Genomic DNA, 5,606 nt, shown 5'->3' with positions numbered 1-5,606 from the left:
TATTTGGTCGGGCACGCTCGGAGTCTCGGCTGAAGCCAATGCGGCCTTGGTTGCTCCCTTCAGTATCAGGACCCCAACTCAATGCCACATCGATCTAGCATGTAACACCTCATATCACTTTGCGGCCTCACGCACGGTATTCCCACGGGTGTCGCCTTACCTTTGCCCGGGACCGTTTGCGCCTTTTGGCACACGTATATGATAGTGTCGCTAGCATCCATATGATAAGGAGCCCGGGCTGACATGGCTAGTCATAAACCCAAAGTGGCACAAACTTACAGGGACAGGCATCCATGACCCAGCATCGAACATGTCGGTCATCAGCGAGTGAATCCAGGCTGTAGCACTGGGCTAGCAGGACTCCGGTGAACCGGGCTGTAGCGGGCTAACAGGACTCCGGTATTCATCGCGTTACATTTCCCCGAAGGGACAGACACAGGAACGAAGAAGGACACATGCCGGCCAGCCTAAGTGTTCCGGAGCAGTAGCAAGCTACCATGGCTCGGTGAAAACACTAGGAGACATTTCCCGGTAAGAGGGGCTACTAAGGATAAACAACTAGATAGTCAGATCCCACACATACCAAGCATTTCAATAACATACACACAATATGCTCGATATGTGCAAATACAACATGGCATCACAACATGACTCTACGACTCAAGTATTTATTCATTAGGCTCCGAGGAGCGAGATATTACAAACATGGGTCTCATGACCCAACATTCAGAGCATACAAGTCAAAGCACAAGCGGAAGCTTAACATGTCTGGGTACAGACATCTAGAAATGAAAAAGGCTAAGAAGCCTGACTATCTACCAGATCCTGCCGAGGGCACAAGATCGTAGCTGAGGTAACAAGCTAAACGTCGAAGTCCAAGCGGAATTACTAGCGAGACTGAAGTCTCTATGCAAAAACATAAAATAGGCAAACGTGAGTACAAATGTACCCAGCAAGACTTACATCAGAACTATCTACATATGCATCATTATCAACAAAGGGGTGGTGGAGTTTAACTGCAGCAAGCCAGCTTTGACTCGGTGGCTATCCTGAACTACGACTTCAAGTAACTCTTTGAGGTGGCGCACACGAGTCCACATATTCACCATATCAATACACCACTATGGAGCCGCTCCCGTCTCCCTACGAGAACGCCATCCATAGCACTCACACTTATCTTGCGCATTTTAGAGTATCCACTTTCACTTGTCTATGAACTATGCAAGGGGTCCAAGTTTCCATATCCGAGGAATCCGGCTATTCGAATAGATAATGATAACCCTGCAGGGGTGTACTTCTTCACACACGCTCTCGCCACTTATCGCCCTGTACACGTCATGTACCTCGGCAACCTTCAAGCGGAAGCCAGGCGAGGGAGTCGGCCACGGCCTACCTAAACACTCAAGTCTCTCGTCTAGGTTTATCGCCTATTCGGGTTCCATCCGCAAGGAGATCCGGCCGGGGTGTCGCTTACGGCCCCAAACGATGTGAGCAGGGTTCCCAAGCCCACCATCCGGATGCCACTTGGTACACCGTGCCACTGTGCCTAGTCTGTCCCAAGCCCACTTGTACCGGGTGCCACTTGGTAGACTACTAACACTACCTACAAACACCAGAAACTAGTTGCAACTCCTGGACAGAGAACAAGGGTGATTAAGAAGCCGGGAGGGGTCGAGTTACCGGAACCCAATGTGTGGTAGTAACTGTTCATGGATCACAAACACAGAACTCAGTTCCTGAGGGCGGCTGCAATGAGACAACCCACCATGTACTCCTACATGGCCTCTCACCGCTACCTTTACCAAATCGTGTTCACACACTTAGCTCTCAACAGTAGGACATGTTTACACACCTCTGATTCATCCCAGATGAATCAGACCTGACTCAACTCTAAGCAATAGCAGGCATGACAAACAAGCATGAATGAGTAGGCACATCAGGGCTCAAACAATTCCTACTCATGCTAGTGGGTTTCATCTATTTACTGTGGCAATGACAGGTCATGCAAAGGATAAAGGGGTTCAGCTACCGCAGCAAGTAACAGATGAATCGTTGTTGTCCTAATGCAGTAAAAGAGAGCAGGAGCGAGAGAGTGGGATTGTATCGGAATGAACAAGGGGGTTTTGCTTGCCTGGCACTTCTGAAGATAATATATCTCTTCATCGGTGTCATCAAACTCATCGTCGGAACGCGTCTGTCGAGAGGGGGCAATTACCGGCAACTGAGAAAGAAACACAATCAATGCAAATGCACAATATGATGCATGATCATGACATGGAAATATGCTGTGGTTTGAGCTAATGCAACTAGCAACAGATTAAATGAAGTTGGTTTGAATACAAGATTCAAATTCAAACTCCATATGTGATTATTCAAATGCCATTTAAATGATTTGTGCTAAACAGCAGCTATAAGTTGTTCTAACATGCATGACAACGGTACAGATGGATAGATTGGATTTTTCTGATCATTTTTCATATATAAATTATTTCATTTGGAGTTACGGTTGAATTTCTATGAATTTTAGAAGTTTAGGATATTTTCTGGAATTTTCTGGTTTGTTTTAAATCCAGAAAGCCATTACTGCGTCAGCATGACAGCAGCAACGCGTCAGCAGGTCAACCAGGTTGACCCGGGTCAAACCTGACCTGTGGGTCCCACATGTCAGTGACGCAGGAACTAATCCCGGTCAAAATTAGCGTTGAGTGAGGTTTGACTACGGCTAGGGCCCACAGTCAGTGTCTGTTAGGGGCTAACTAGATGTGATTAGTGCTTAATTAAGCGGCCACGTCATCATCACCGGCGTCTTAACGCCGGTGACCAAATCCGCGGCGGTGCGCACCGGAGTGGCTCGGGGTTCACCTACAGGAGGCCGTTTGGGCTGCGGGCGATCCCGTTGGAAAGCTGGCAGTGCGGCGCATCTAGGGGAGGTGACGGTTGGTGCTGGAGTCGCCGGAAGAGTGGCCGGCGACGAGGTTTGGCGGTGGCAGCGCAGTTCGGTCGACAAGGGGTGACGGTTGTGGGGCGTAAACGAGCTCGGGAAGAGGGGGAACAGACGCGGAAACTCACAGCGGAGACGACGGGATGGTCAGCGGGCTCGGGGGCGTCCTTGACGGCGCGATTCGACGATGACCTCCGGCGGCCAGATGCGGCGGTGACGAGCTGGATGGCAACGCTTCGGGGCGCCTGCGGTCGCGTGCTTCAGCGTAGGGGTCGAGGGGGACGCGGGGAACCTCTTTGCCATGGGGGTTAAGCGAGGCGACAGCGGTGGCTGCGCAGGCGGGGAGCGGCGGCGACGGCCGTGCTCGGGTGTGCTGCGGGGAGAGGAACAGAGGAGGGGAGAGAGTGCAACGAGTGAGGGAGAGGCGAGAGAGGCTTCGAGGCATCTCCAGGCGCGGGATTGGGTTGACGGAGAGCATGACACGGCGAAGCAGGAGGTGGCCCTCGCCTCCTGTGCGTGCGCCACGCACAATGCACACTGGCGAGAGGAAGGGGATGACTGGCATGTTGCCTGGTGGGCTGGGCCGCCAGCAACAGTGCCAGGCCACAGGTGAGACTTCAGGTAAGCCAGGTAGGTAGCCCAGGTGAGTCCTTTCTCTCTCTTTCTAATTCTGTTACAGTTTTCTATTTATCTGCAGATTTGTGGCTTTATTAAAAATACTAAATCAATCCCAAAAAGCATGCAACTGCTCATGACCACTGTTGGAAATATATCCTACAGCAAACATTTCAGTTTGGGATTATTTGAGCATTGAAAATATTTTATAGTATTTAAATGCCCAAATGCAAGTAGGTAATGATTTAATTCAAAAATCCAGAATGGCCTAGGAAAATGTGCACCATTTTTGGAAGAGGTTCCAGACCAATCCAAAAATAATGAACTTTTCTGAAGAGCATTTTGGGTTCATTGAGAATATTTTTATTTGAACCTAGTTGATTTGATCTGATGCTAGGGTTTGAGCAATCCCCATTTCAACTTAAATAAAATTTAAACATGATGCACACATGAAGCTAGCCTAGTGCAATACCAGAAGCTAGGGATGTGACAACTCACCCCCACTAAACAAGAATCTCGCCCCGAGATTCAAGTCGTGAGGTAAGAAGACAGAGGGACACAAGCTAACATGATCTTCATGATCTAACTGCCCTCATCGTTGATATTGATTCATTGCTCCAAATTGATCTTGACATCTTTGCTTTCGAGATCTTCATCTAACACGACGACGACAGAAAGAAACTCTATCGAAAAGGATTATTGAAACTCTCCATACCAGGCTAAGGCAATTCTCGAGCGACCATTTGGAGGGGTTCGGTAGAATGGCATACCCAGATTAGAATGGATGATGTGGATTACCTTGTTGAAAACAACACAAGGAATGATTTTAGTAACTGGGGAGAAGCTCAACAGTAGAGAGTGAGTCCTCTGTTTCAAAAGTTATAGCATAACCGAGGAAAACTAGGAGCAATCCCAGTTAGAGCCGGTGATAAAGCCTAGTGCTTGTGCGTGCTCTCAGGAGCTTGAGCATTTCCTTATTCATCAAGGTTTTACCAACATCCGTGCCAAGGATCCTGGCAACACAACATACTACCATGATGAATAGCGATAGACGATGCAGATGCAAAGGAAGATAACACTTTCTCAGATTTCATCTTAGCGAGGCCAAGGGGACAAAATCTGGATGATCGACCGAGAGACATTTAGCACTCCACTTCTAATGTTCTCCTTGATGTACTAGCGTATCCCATTCATAGATATGGTTTGGTATCTAGAACATCAAGTAAAAGGTCGGACTTCGGAAACACAAAAATCCATAAGGAACGACTAGGGAGTAAATCCTACGAAATCCTTATGGGGAGGTGGCCAACTTTCTCAATCAAGATGCTACAATAATAGGTCTTCCGGCTGGTGCGTTGGCCACGACATCCACTTTACCGGGTTACAAGGAACCACTATTATAGTTCTTGGGAACGTTCCAACCATCATATCTGCCTGAGATTCAGATCTGGTTGGTGTCAGGATATTCCAGACTCATCAAGTCTAGAAAAGAAGTTTGCAACACAAATCGACGAGATGACGTTGCGAGATTCTCGGGAAAAGAACTACGATAGCAAGCTCCAAAACATGAGCTGGTTCTGCTACAAACATATGAACACGTTGTCCAAGACAAGCATGGACACCTAGTAGTCTTATAATAAAACACTACCGAGTTCAGGTTGGGAACCATCATCGAGGATAACGAAGTCCTAACATAAGTCATGACTAGTTGTTATGAAGGAACTCCTTCTCCTTGAACAAATCAATCAGTGGCTTGGTGTGCTAGGAAACACATATGGAGTGGAGGCGACCAACCTATCAAACCATAGAGTACTTTGCACGTGCATGACTGACTTGGGATGGTACCAGGGGGGACAAAAACGATCTTTCTCGAACTCACGGCAGCAACTTGCACCAAATGCACGTGAATCAGAGAAAGTCACTTCTTTCATCCAACATATTCTTCACGAACGGGACATGAAGAAAATGCTTACACAAGTTTCCAACACTAGCTGGATGTTCAACACGAATCATGGTGGAGACAAAATGCCGCTGATGGGCTCAACAGCAA

The sequence above is a fragment of the Triticum aestivum genome, chromosome 2B (genome assembly GCF_018294505.1).
Source record: "Triticum aestivum cultivar Chinese Spring chromosome 2B, IWGSC CS RefSeq v2.1, whole genome shotgun sequence".
In the NCBI taxonomy this organism is placed as follows: Eukaryota; Viridiplantae; Streptophyta; class Magnoliopsida; order Poales; family Poaceae; genus Triticum; species Triticum aestivum.
This window is presented reverse-complemented; position numbering follows the sequence as displayed.